The sequence below is a fragment of the Rhipicephalus microplus genome, chromosome 3 (genome assembly GCF_043290135.1).
Source record: "Rhipicephalus microplus isolate Deutch F79 chromosome 3, USDA_Rmic, whole genome shotgun sequence".
Lineage (NCBI taxonomy): Eukaryota > Metazoa > Arthropoda > Arachnida > Ixodida > Ixodidae > Rhipicephalus > Rhipicephalus microplus.
Window position 1 is genome coordinate 71871535 of NC_134702.1, and position 13922 is coordinate 71885456.

Sequence of the window (13922 nt, forward strand, 5' to 3'; positions counted from 1 at the left end):
CGTTCAAGGGTCTGAAAAGGAGCTCGTGGCTTCACGCTAGACCGACAACACCGTAAAAAATATACACTACAGTGCCAGTAACCGAAGAAAGTATTTCAAAGTGCAGATGTACTCAACTAGCGGTCTTAACGTCGGCTATGTAACACATCTATGAGATGAACGCGAGTAGCAGTTGGTGCGGGGACATCATTTTCACAGTAGCCGTACTCTTGCTATGGTTCGCCTAAAACTGCCGTAATAACGTGTTATAAGGTCACTTTGTTTACCGCACCTCATATGCCTCATAAAGGTGGTGAAAAAGCCCTGGTGAAGCTTGTTGGGAGTGAAGGGAGAGGACGTTTGCATCTCCCTTTCGTACCACCCGCCGACGCTTATGATTACAGAGGGTTAAGCCTAATATAAGTCTGAATGAATGAATGAGACCTTTGTTAAAGGAAAGGACGATTCTTGGCAGCTGTAGTAGATGAGGTGCGAAAGGAGCAAGGAAAAGGGGCATAAAGGGTGAAGAGCAGCTCCACGTCACGCCTTCGCATGGGTCAGGTGACCTGTCGTATACACTGCTCGAAGCAGGCCACTTTGACTACCGTAGACCGCGAGAGCTTTCTGTGCTTCGTGGTCTGACCTTATTAAATTCCGTGCAGTGGTCACGTCGTCCGGCAACAATTGTTGAATGGGCCGTCTGCCTTTTGAGAATGTTGCGCATGTCCTAATCAGGTAAGTTGCCTAAATCTGCTCGGCAGTGTCTGACAGTGTTTACCGCGTAGAAGCATTCACACTCGAAGGTCTGTTATCGTGCTGCCATTCGTCTAGTATGTGTGGTGAGTATGCAAACCTGGTCATCACTTTGTTCAGACATTTTTCTTGCTGACGCGTAAACCCAGCTTTGTATATATATCATACACGCTGGTGTAGCTTCCAATAGCCGATTTTTCGCTGTCCTATTTAATTTTAGTGCGAATGTAATTCATCAGTGCTCTGCTAGTCAAATCCGCCCAATTGAGCGTAGCCTACATAAGTGCCCCAGTTTGCCCCTTCCAAGCCAGTGTGCCCTGGTGTCCCGAGAAATTCAACATTTGTGCCGGTGTCTTGAAATCTTTTGATTGATTGATTGATTGATTGATTGATTGATTGATTGATATATAAGTGTGGTTTAACGTCCCAAAACCACTATATGATTATGAGAGACGCCGTAGTGGAGGGCTCCGGAAATTTTGACCACCTGGAATTCTTTAACATGCACCCAAATCTGAGCACACGGGCCTACAACATTTCCGCCTCCACACGCTGGTGTAGCTTCCAAGAGCCGATTTCTTGCTGTCCTATTTAATTTTAGTGCGAATGTAATTCATCAGTGCTCTGCTAGTCAAATCCGCCCACTTGACCGTAGCCTACATAAGTGCCCCAGTTTGCCCCTTCCAAGCCAGTGTGCCCTGGTGTCCCGAGAAATTCAACATTCGTCCCGGTGTCTTCAAATCTTTTTAATAAAATGAAATATTGCGAGGATAAAGCAATACCAGGATGAATGGAACACGTGTTGCTTAACAGTGAACAAGATGGGCGACAAAACCAATGCTGCACAGATAATTGTGTGCTCTGTGCCCATCAACAGAGAGTTTTGATATTTAAAAAAAACTGGCAGATTCCACGTACAATCAAAATCAATGATATGTGAAGTACGAATGACGAAGTTTAATATGTCACTTTAAAATCAGAACAGCATTACGAGGTGGACGTATATTATGCCATACATGACCTCCATTTCATGATGATCCTGTTCGCGCTAGGCATTTGTGTTTGTCGTCCTTTCACGTCACATGATGCCAAATTTCGTATATGCTAAGCTAGCGAAACGGTCGGGAGCGCACTATGAGCGTAGCATGTAGAAATATTTTACATGACACGCATGTTGTTTATGTGTCTCGACTTGTCTTATACCTTCATGGTCTATTTATGTCACGTGATACCAAATTTAGTATGTGAAGCTAGGGAAACGGCAGCGAACGCATCATCAGCGTGGCATGTAGTCATGTTTTGTCGTACGAATTTTGGTATATATACTATTATTGAAATGGCGGGAGAGCTATAACTCGTAGGCGGCAAGACAGATAAAGAGATAGATAGATAGATGCGGTGAAAGTCGCCTAAGTTTTTGTGCCGAAAAAAATAAAGCGCCCAACGTGGGGCTCGAACCCACGACCCTGAGATTAAGAGTCTCATGCTCTACCGACTGAGCTAGCCGGGCGATACGGAGAGCGAGCTATCTATAGACAAATGTTGTGTCAGACCTTACTGCCAGTCACCGGGAGCATTCATTCACACTTTTTCCCGCTCTCAATAACCGCAATCCTTCCACCTTTCGTTTCTTACTCTCTGTCTGTCTGTCCCTACCGCCCCCAACACTACTACTTCTTCTTCTTCTTCTCCTTCTCCTTCTTCTTCTTCTCCTTCTTCTTCTTCTTCTTCTTCTTCTTCTACTACTTCTTCTTCTTCTTCTTCTTCTTCTTCTTCTTTCTTTCTTTTTCTTTTTTTCCTTCTTTTTTTCTTTTTTTCTCTCTCTCCTTCTTCATTCTTTTTTTCTTTCTCCTTCCTTCAATGCTTCCTTTCTTTTTTCTTTTTTTCTTTTTTTTTCTTGTTTTCTTTTTTCGTTCTTTCCTTTCTTTTCTTCTCGCTTTTGTTCTTTCTTTCTTTCTCTTTTTTATTTCTTTTTTTTGTTTCTTTCTTTCTTACCCAGTACATTCTGACAAGCTTTGTTTCGGCTGACAACGATAGCGGAAGCGGTTGCATATTGGCCTACTGCCAATCGTCAGCCACTAATACACACGTGCAAGCCTTTTGGATACTCGAGCCCTGCGGGCATTCCTACTATGCGCCGAGTGACCATCACGACAGTACCAATCTCACATCGCAATATTTTTCGCTTAGACAAATATCAATCACGCTATTCTAATGAATAAATAAATGAATGAATGAAGACATTCATCATGAAATTCTCTCGTGAAAGAAGCTTCCAGAGCTAATTCAGATATGTCCTTACAACAATGTAGGTACGTATTATATTGCACATCAATCACAGCTTGAACGCACGCCAACTCGTGTTACCAGGCTGATCTATTATACTATCTACGTGCCTCGATATTCGTTTGCGTCTGAAGTGGCACCATACAGCATGGTCTTGAAAAATGAATAGTACTACCTTCTCAAATCGCGGCCTAGACATCTGGGTCTTCTTTGATCACGCTCCTCTGATTCCAAAATAACTTTTCTCGTTCGGTCAGCTCACACCATTCGCATTTTTAAGGATCTTGTTTGTGTTTCTGCGTTTTTTATTCTCGTATTTCTAATCCACGTGGATGCTTCTGCCGTATATCTCATTGAGTACAGACCTTTTCTATTCATTTCACTGTCTTGTTTTTTTATGCGTTTCTTCCTCACGTGCAAGCGAAGTACTTTACATACTGAAGCAACATTGAAGGGGAGGCAGTGACTCTTGTCCCTACCGATAACACCGTAAATGGAGAGAATGAACAACTTCATTAGCCGTAAAGGCGACAGCCATGCATATCTATTTCTTCAAATTTTTCCTTCACCACGTCACAGACTCAATAAGTATGGCGGAGTAGTTTTACATGGGTGGCATGGTTGAGAATAAAGTATAGAGAAGGGAATAGAGAAGGTAAACCCTGGGAATGCAACTATACGTTATACGTACGAAGCACATAGAGCTATAAATATACAAATTTACAAGAGCGATATTGTTCGACAAAAGTTTTTCAAGTAGTTAAACACAGCGCATCATGCAAACGTGCCTATCTTTTTCCCACTGCCGACAGCAGAGATAAAATGGAGTTGCGCAGACGCTCAACGAACCATCGTGATAATTTCCGTTTCGCGTGCAAAGTCCTGTCCCACCATTGCATTTCAAGATTCTCAAGGAAACGGCAGCATGGATGTGCCTCTATAAATTCTTACCGCTATAGTGGTGAAAAAGGTATGCCGTGACCAGCACAAATCATGATCACCGCCACGGATATTGTCAATTCGAGCGCACGCCATACGCGCCGCTCTGAATAAGTACATGATAGTACATGATAGTAAAACAATGTTAAACGTGGCGTTTTTAATTAATATAATGTTGCAAACGTCCGGAGAGCTGCAAAGTCAGTTAGCCACAAACGCTGATTCGTGCGATGCAGCCAGAATGTTCTGGAAAGACTCTAAGTAGGCGCTACAATTTTTAAAAATGTGTATTGCGAAAAGGTAGCGAACCGCTGCACGACGATGGCTTTTCAGTTAGACAGGCATGGCATCCCACCTGATTTCCAATAGTTATTTTTTCGAAGGGAACGCAAGAAAAAAAAATTCCATGATGCCGAAAAACGAACACAAAGAATGAAATGCTGAAAAATAAGCATACTCTATTTAATAAAGAAACGTAATTAAAAAAGGGTACAAATTGAAGTGACTATAATGGACGGCCAGGAGTCAGCCGAAAACTCTTCACACAGACACACGCAAGTCACTCTTATTCTAACTAAAAATTAAAAAAAAACAAATTTAAAAAAGTTTGCCGTGACCAGGATTCGAACCTGGGTTATTGCGGCCACAACGCAAGGTACTAACCACTATACGATCACGGCTGTCCCGGAGGACGGGTGACTGTGAAGCAAAAGCTGAATCAGAAAAAAAATGAAGAAAAAGAAACGAGCTCGCAAAAGTGGATGACTGAGTGACGGGACGAGCCACCAGGACAAAGAAAAGCAAAAGTTGAAAAAAAAACCTGACCTACCCAGACGGAGCAGCTATAGATAGATAGATAGATAGATAGATAGATAGATAGATAGATAGATAGATAGATAGATAGATAGATAGATAGATAGATAGATAGATAGATAGATAGATAGATAGATAGATAGATAGATAGATAGATAGATAGATAGATGCGGTGAAAGTCGCGGAAGTTCACTAGAATATGCTTCGCACTATAGAAAAAAAAAAGAAAAGTTACCGTACAGAAAAAAAAGTTCGCCCAACGTGGGGCTCGAACCCACGACCCTGAGATTAAGAGTCTCATGCTCTACCGACTGAGCTAGCCGGGCTTTATGGCGAGGCTCGTCTGACCTGGTTGTCGGCAACTGGGAGCGTTCATTCACACTTCTCTCCGCTTTCACGAACCGCCTTCCTTCCACCTGCCTTTTCTTATTTTCAGTCTGTCCCTAGTGTCCCCCCCCCCCACTTTTTCTTCCTTTCTTTCTTTCTTTCTTTCTTTCTTTTTTCTTTATTTCTTCCTTCTTTCTTTCCTTTTTCTTTCCTTCTCTCTTTCCCTCCTTATTTTCTTCTTTCTTTCTTTCTTTCTTTTTTTCTTTCTCAGTCCATAAGTAGCAGCCATAAGCGTTCATAAAGGGACCGAAACAAATGCGATATTTGTGCGTCAATCAATGACCAACAACTTTGGATGAGGATGAATGCTTTTTTTTTTTTTGTAAGTAGTACTTAATGTAGGTGCGGCGCATTCTACAGTCCAGATAGATAAAGCGTTTTATCGTTGCAATAGCGCCACTATATGAGCACGTGCCATTCAAGTTTTTTCTCATCAATGCACGAAACGCTTTCATCGCGCAGCGTTACGTTATCAGAAGCACTTATCGTCAATGCAAAGTGCTAATTGAGCTGCGTTTACGCTGCGAAAATGAATTATCAGCCAAAGTGAAATGCCCCGTCGCAGTGGTCCAGTGGCTAAGGTACTGACTGCTGAACTACAGGCCGTGGGATCGAAACGTGGCTGCGGTGGCTGCATTTTCGATGGAGGCGAAAAGGCTGTATCCCCTCATATTTGCGTGAACGTTAAAGAACCCCAGGTTGTCAAAATGTCCGGAGTCCTCTGCTACGGTGTCTCTCATAATAGCGTGGTGGTGGCTTTGGGAGGTCGTGGGTTCAAATCCACATGCCGCCGGATACCCACCGATATTTCAAAATGGGCACAGGCGCCCCCCCGCCCGATCGGCTACCTACAGGGGTGAAACGTCTGGGAAAGGCAGCCTACGCCATTCAAATCCCGTCGAAACATGTGAGCACGATGAGTTGATAATAATCTATCATCAGGCAAAGTGAAATATGAAATATCAGCCAAAAATCATATTGTGTTGGGTAGGGGAGGGTGTGGACATATGGAAGAACCGAGTGGGACGAACGTGAGAATGCCTGTGCCGTAATCTTGTAGGAAACATCCTTACATACTCAAAAGAGAAACAACACCCAATTAAACCATATAAAGCATAGCGCCTATCATTTATTGCTTTCTAAGAGCACCGCAATAATTTAACCTTGACCAAAAGAGCTTTCCTTGTGTTTAGGTAATATTACTTTCAATAACATTTCAAATAATTACCATATGTATACCATTTCAGGCTGTGAATCATGTGTTCTATGCTTTTCATGGCTGTTGTTTACATGGCCAACAACAACAACACCACTAACAACAACAACAACAACAACAACAACAATAAAAACAACACCAAAAACAACATTAAGAAAAAAGCAATTCGAACAATTCCCTAAGAACTGAAAAAAAGGGTAATCTGTAAAGGCCGATTCATTGTTTGTTCTCTCTTTCTCTCTCTCTTTCTCTATGGTACAGCTCTCTACCAAAACAATGTAATCCTTTGAGCAGGAAAAGGTTCCAATGGTGCACTCTTTTTTCTACGTTCAGTGCAGTATTGTCATTCACAGTTCCCTCTCTCTCTCTCTCCCTCTCTCTCTCTATGTATCTTTGTTATGGGGGTGAGGGGATCTTGCTGCTCCGTCTGGATAGAGCAGGTTTCTTTTCTACTTTTGCCTTTTCTTTGTCCTGGTGGGTTGTCGTGGCACTCAGTCAACCACTTTTGCGAGCCGGTTTTTCTTTTTTTTTTCTTCGAGGTATGCTTCAGCTTTTGCTTCACAGTCACCCGTCCTCCAGGATAGCCGTGTTCAATTTCTGTTATCTGATTACGACGCGCATGAGGTCAGCGATGTCGCAGATGTTACCGAGCGTGCTTTCTTTGAGCACTTCAATGGTTTATTCGCCGCCAGCTCAGTTGATGTCGATCGTTTCAAAAAAGATTTTTTACCGCTGATGCCGAAACTTGACAATAATGCAAAAGAATTATTGGAGGAACCCATTTCGGAAGAGGAAGTTAACAGTGCTATTGAAAGTATGCATCCCGGGAAATCGCCTGGCCCTGATGGCCTGACTTCCGCCTTTTATAAGTGTTTCAAGTTTGAAATAACACCAGTCTTAGCCGACGTTTATAATGAGGCATTCGAGCTGAAAATATTACCCCCGTCCTTTTCATCCTCTCACACTGTTCTTATACCAAAATCGGAAGACCCCGTTGCACTGCGCAAAGTAAATTCTTACCGCCCAATCTGCCTCACTAATGGAGATTACAAGATATTCATGAAAATCCTAGCTAAAAGGTTGCAAACAGTCATTACGGAGCTCGTGGGGCCGCATCAGACGTGCGGCATTAAAGGTCGAACTATCCTCACGAATATACACGCAGCCCGGAGCATCCTCGAATGTTGCGACGCTATTGGTGCGCGAGTCGCAATGCTGCAAATCGACCTCGAGAAGGCTTTTGACAGGGTGCCTCATGAAATTCTGCTGTGCATCCTAGATTATGTGAATTTAGGAAAAATAATCAAAGAGGGGGTTGTCATGGCGTACCGAGACTGCTCAACGCGGCTAATCGTTAACAAGGTGGTGGGGAAGCGCATCCCAGTCAAGCGTTCGGTCCGTCAGGGCTGTCCTCTCTCACCGTTATTGTTTTGTTTGTACATAGAGTCCTTTTGTTTGAGTGTCATAGAGAATGACTGTGTCCGTGGGTTTAAGCTGCACGAGGTTGAAGTCCGACTGTTGGCTTATGCGGACGATATTGCCATTTTTTGCGCGGACTGTGACAGCATTGCAGATGCTGTCAAATGCATTACTAATTTCTGTGCTGCAAGTGGCAGCGCTGTAAACTGGGGAAAATGCCTTGGCTTTTGGCACGGTGACTGGGCTGAAACCCCAGACTGTTTTGCCAGCATAAGGTTTGTTACGACACCGGTGAAATACTTGGGTGCCCCCCTCGAATGCTACAAAGACAGCGACTCGTACTGGAGGAGCCAAGTGGATAACCTGCGGGAAAGAGTGAACAAGTGGAATGGCTGGAATTGGTCTATGTTTTCTAAAGCCACAATTTGCAACATATTCTTAGTGAGTAAAATTTGGTATATCTTACAAGTCTTACATTGTTCAAGGGTAAACATCCAAAAATTTCACCGTGTGTTCGCTGTCTTTGTGTGGGAATCGTCTTGGGAAAGATCGAGTCGAACCAATTTATTTCTTCGAGTGCGAAATGGAGGACTCGGCTTGTCGCATTTGTTTTTAAGACAGGTAGTCAATCGATTTTGTTTCTTTAGAGACGTCGACAACCCATTCCTTCGCACTGTCTGTCAACTTCGCCTGTGGCAACACTTGCCTAACATGGTTGTATCAACCTGCAGCGTACCTGGTGGTGTTTATGGCTTTCTCCGCGAAGTTGTACTTTCTTGTAGGTTTCTGTCAGTGCGGTTTTCACTTGAATACTTGAGTCAAGTCCGACGAAGAAAGTTGTACAAGGACCTATGTGATGTGTTTTTACCAGTGCCTTTGTATCGGTCCCTTTACAATGTATGCCATGGCCACACTGTACTAAAGCGCGTCAAGGCGATGAAAATATCGCCAGGTGCTAAGAATTTCTTTTTTAAATTACATACCGGTACGCTGACCGTCAAAACCTGGATGGCTGCAAAGGGGTTTTACGTTCCTTGGGGCACGCATTGCATAATATGCAGAAAGGAGGAGACAATTGAGCATGCATTCATTGACTGCTGGGATGCTGTTTTTCTTTGGGACGTGCTCCAGCGCACGATCAAAAAAGATTTCCCCATTGATGCACATGGCATCCGCTACTTGCGAATACAAAGTGACGACGGTACTCCATATGATATGATAATGCTTATGGCTCTTCATAGCATTTGGAAATCCAGGATGGCAGCCATGCACTTTGATGTAGATGCACGAGCACCCACCCAGTACTTCAAGGAGTATATAAGAAATTTTGTGGATGAACAAAAGTTGGAGGAATTCCCCCCAGAATGGTTGCCGCGCGTCGAATTACTATCGACGATAAAAACATTTTAACAGATGCGTGGCCACATCTTTGAGCCACGGTTTTTACAATGTTTTGGATTGTGTTGTGTATCAGTTGATATGTGTATTGTTTACGTGAGCCGAAAACAGGCAATAAAGAAAAAAAAATCCAGGATAGCCGTGATCGTATAGTGGTTAGTACCTTCCGTTGTGGCCGCAATAACCCAGGTTCGAATCCTGGTCACGGCACTTTTTTTTTTCAAATTTCGTTGTTTTTTTATTTTCAGTGAGCATTAGAGAGTGACTTGCGTGTTTCTGTGTGAACAGTTTTCGGCTGACTTCTGGCCGTCCATTATAGTGGCTTCCATTTGTACCCTTTTTATTACTCACCCTTATTGACTAGAGTATGCTTATTTTTCAGCATTTTATTTTTTGTGTTCGTTTATCGGCATCATTGCATTTTTTTTTCTTGCGTTTCCTTTGAAAAAAAAAAAACTAGTGCAAATCAGGATGGATGGCATGCCTGTCTAACCGAAAAGCCGTCATCATGCAGCAGTTCGCTACCTTTTCGGAATGCACATTTTAAAACATTGCAGCGCCTATTCAGAGTCTTCCCAGAACATTAAGGCTGCATCGCACGAATCAGCGTTGATGGCTAACTGACTTTTATTTGCAGCTCTCCGGACCTTTGCAACATTCTATTAATTAAAAACGCCGCGTTTAACTTTGTTTTACTATCATGTACTATCATGTACTTATTCACAGAAGTGCGTATGGCTTGTGCTCGAATTGACAATATCCGTGGCGGTGATCATGATTTGTGCTGGTCACAGCATACTTATTTCCCCAATATAGCGGTAAGAAATTATAGAGGCACATACATGCTGCCGTTGTCTTGCTCACATTGAAATGCCATTGCTGACAGGACTTTGCCCGCGAAACGCAAATTATCACGGCGGTTCGCAGAGCATCTGCGTAACTCCATTTAATCTCTGCTGTCGGCAGTGGGAAAAAGATAGGCACGTTTGCATGATGCGCTGTGTTTAAATTCTTAAAAACACTTTTGTCGAGCGATATCGCTTTTGTAAATTTGTTTATTTATAGCTCCATGTGTTTCGTACGTGTAACTTGTAGTTGCATTCCCAGGGTTTACCTTCTCTATTCCCTTCTCTATACTTTATTCTCAACCATGCCACCCATGTAAAACTACTCCGCCATACTTATTGAGTCTATGACGTGGTGAAGGAAAAATTTGAAGAAATGGATATGCATGGCTGTCGCCTTTACGGCTAATGAAGTTGTACACTCTCTCCATTTACGGTGTTATCGGCAGGGACAAGATTCACTGCCTCCCCTTCAATGTTGCTTCAGTATGTAAAGTACTTCGCTTGCACGTGAGGAAGAAACGCATAAAAAAAAACACAGTGACACGAATAGGAAAGGTCTGTACTCTGTGGGAGATACGGCAGGAGCATCTACGAGGAGTGGAAATACGTGAATAAAAAAACGCAGTAGCGCACATAAAATTCTTGAAAACGCGAATGGGACGAGCTAGCCTAATAAAAGAAAAGGTTATCTAAGCATCAGAGGGACGGGACGGAAGAAGAATCAGAAGTCTATGCCACGATTTGAGAAGGCAGTAATTTCCATTTTTTCAAACTCGTCCGGGATGGTGCCACTTCCGGCGCAAGTAAACATCAAGGCACGTAGAGATCGTGTAACATCAGTCTGGTAACACGAGTTGACGTGCGTCGGAAGCTGTGACTGACGTGCAAGGTAATACGTACTTGGATTGTGGTAAGGACATATATGAATTCGCTCTGTAAACTTCTTTCACTGAAGCATTTTGTGTTGAATGTATTCATTCATTCATTTATTCATTCATTTATTTACTCATTCATTTGGCCTAGAATCATTTAAAGCTGTTTGTGCTAAAAATATTGCGATGTGAAGTCGTTGCTGTCTTACTGGTCACACGGCGCACTGTGGAAATGCCCGCAAGGCGGGAGCATTCAAAAGCCGTGCCCATGTGTGTGTGGCTCACGGTTGGCACGATGCCGAGTCGCAACCACTTTGGCTGTCACTGTCAGATAAAAAAAAAGCCTGTCAAAACGTATCGGGAAAAAATAAGAAAGAAAGAAAGAAAGAAAGAAAGAAAACAAAGAAAGAAAGAAAGAAAACAAAGAAAGAAAACAAAGAAAGAAAGAAAGAAAACAAAGAAAGAAAGGAAAGAAAGGAAACAAAGACAGAAAACAAAGAAAGAAAACAAAGAAAGAAAGAAAGAAAACAAAGAAAGAATGAAAGAAAGAAAGATAGATAGATAGATAGATAGATAGATAGATAGATAGATAGATAGATAGATAGATAGATAGATAGATAGATAGATAGATAGATAGATAGATAGATAGATAGATAGATAGATAGATAGATAGATAGATAGATAGATAGATAGATAGATAGATAGATAGATAGATAGATAGATAGATAGATAGATATAGAAAGAAATAAATAGAGAAAAAAGAACTAGTGGACAGTAGGGACACACAAAGAATGAGAGACGACTGGTGGGAGAAATGTAGTTCGTGAAAGTGGAGACGAAAGGGGCCACCCTAACCAAAGAGAATGAATGCTCCCAACGACTGGTAGCGAGGTCTGACACGTGCAACTATATGTAGATTACATCAGCGGTTATAACGCCCGGCTAGCTCAGTCGGTAGAGCATGAGACTCTTAATCTCAGGGTCGTGGGTTCGGGCCCCACGTTGGGCGAAATTTTTTTCCTGTACTATCTTTTCTTTTTGTATTACGAAGCATTTTCTAGCGAACTTCTGCAACTTTCTCCGCATCTATCTATCTATCTATCTATCTATCTATCTATCTATCTATCTATCTATCTATCTATATATCTATCTATCTATCTATCTACCTACCTACCTACCTACCTACCTACTTGTCTATCTATCTATCTATCTATCTATCTATTTATCTATCTATCTATCTATCTATTTATATCTATCTATTTATATCTATCTATCTATCTATCTATCTATCTATCTATCTATCTATCTCTCTAACTAGACGCCTACGACTTTTAGCTCTCCTGGCCGTTTCTTAGGGGTATCTATACTAAAATTGGTACGGCACAACATGACTGTATGACGTGCATAAGTGATTATTCAAACCATGAAAATCAAGACATGCATGTCATGAATGGTCTTGCTGCTCTTACAGTCGTTTCGTTCACATGACATATGGTGAAACTGGTATTGTATGACATGACTGCAAGGCAAACATGAATGACAGAACCTAACGTGTAAATCAGGATATGCATGTCGTGTAAGCCATGACTACACGCCACGTTCATGGTGCGCTCGCTGTCATTTCGCTAGCTTAACAAGTACCAAATTTTATATCACAGGACATGAATGGATTGCGAATATGACTGGTTCAAACATGATAATTTTGATATGCGTGTCATGTAAGAACGTGACTACATGCCACTCTCATGATGAGCTCGCGGTTGGTTCGTTAGCTTAACATATACCAAATTTGGTATCACGTGACGCGAATGGAAGATGAAGGAAAGTAATTAATACGGCTGCGTAATAAAAAAGCCGGAATATAAAGGGACTGTAATGACGGCCAGGAGTCAGCCGGAAACTCTCCGCAGACGCACACACGCAAGTCATCCTCTAATTCTTGCTAAAAATTAAAAACTTTGAAATATAAAAACGTTGCCGTGACCAGGATTCGAACCTGGGTTATTGCGGCCACAACGCAAGGTACTAACCACTATACGATCACGGCTATCCCGGAGGACGGGTGACTGTGAAGCAAAAGCTGAAGCAGACCTCGAAGAAAGAAAACCGGCTTGCGAAAGTGGATCATACACTGAGCGACGGGACAAGACGCCAGGACAAACAGGTACAAAAGTAAAAAAAAGCTTCTCCGTCCAGATGGAGAAGCTATGATGCCCTCTCCCCCATAACTGCGCGCACGAGAGAGAGAGAGAGAATTAGGAGGGGGAATTAGGAGTGACAATACAACGCTGCAGGAAAAAAAAAAGAGTGGACCGTTTGAACCTTTGCACAAAAATATACATGGTTATGGTTTTTGGAGAGAGCTGTGCCATGGAGAAAAAGACAGAAAAAAAAACAACGCATCAATATTTACAGATCATCTCTTTTCGGTCCTGAAAAAATTGTTCGAGGTTTTTTTTTTTTTTCCTTGAGGTGCATTTAACAAAACAACACCCATGGAAAGCCTATATAGCCCTTCAATTACTTCTTTGTTTAGCCTTCCAGTTCATATGAAATGACCAAATCTCTGCAAATCCCCCAAAGTGGGTATGTGCCATGCGTATGGGAAAACAAGTGGACAAGCGAACATGATCGAGCCATGCAAGGGCACGCTGCACGTGGGCAGTGAACGCGTGGCTTTAAGCTTCTAGGGCTCCACCTCCTATATTCTTAGGCTATATGGGTTTCGCAAAACTGTCAGTTTTCTCAATTCCTTTTTTTTTTTGTACTAACACATGAGAAAAAAAATTGGCAGCATATCCACGGAGTGAATGATGGAGAGTGTGGCGAAGCATTCGTCCGTCCATTCGTTCTTGCTTCCGTCCGTCCATGCGTCTGTCTGTGTGACCGTCCATGCGTCCATCTGCCCATCCGTGCGTGCGTCTGTTCGTGCGTCCGTCCCTGCGTTCGTCCATGCATCCGCCCCTGCGTCCGTTCATGCCTCCATCTACGCATCCATGTATTCAATCCTCC

At 42.6% G+C, this 13922-nt stretch overlaps 1 protein-coding gene and 5 non-coding genes across 9 annotated transcripts in view; 1 reads left to right on the forward strand and 5 right to left on the reverse strand.

The window, feature by feature from the left end:
• LOC119160983 (scoloptoxin SSD14-like) overlaps positions 1–13922 on the reverse strand; it is a 236204-nt gene that overhangs the window by 89500 nt on the left and 132782 nt on the right. The gene's annotated exons all lie outside the window — the stretch shown is intronic.
• Positions 2170–2242, reverse strand: TRNAK-CUU (transfer RNA lysine (anticodon CUU)). Its single transcript has one exon. It is a non-coding gene; the product is annotated as a tRNA-Lys (tRNA).
• TRNAH-GUG (transfer RNA histidin (anticodon GUG)) lies at positions 4566–4637 on the reverse strand. Its single transcript has one exon. It is a non-coding gene; the product is annotated as a tRNA-His (tRNA).
• TRNAK-CUU (transfer RNA lysine (anticodon CUU)) lies at positions 5024–5096 on the reverse strand. The gene has a single exon. It is a non-coding gene; the product is annotated as a tRNA-Lys (tRNA).
• Positions 11847–11919, forward strand: TRNAK-CUU (transfer RNA lysine (anticodon CUU)). The gene has a single exon. It is a non-coding gene; the product is annotated as a tRNA-Lys (tRNA).
• On the reverse strand, positions 12886–12957 carry TRNAH-GUG (transfer RNA histidin (anticodon GUG)). The gene has a single exon. It is a non-coding gene; the product is annotated as a tRNA-His (tRNA).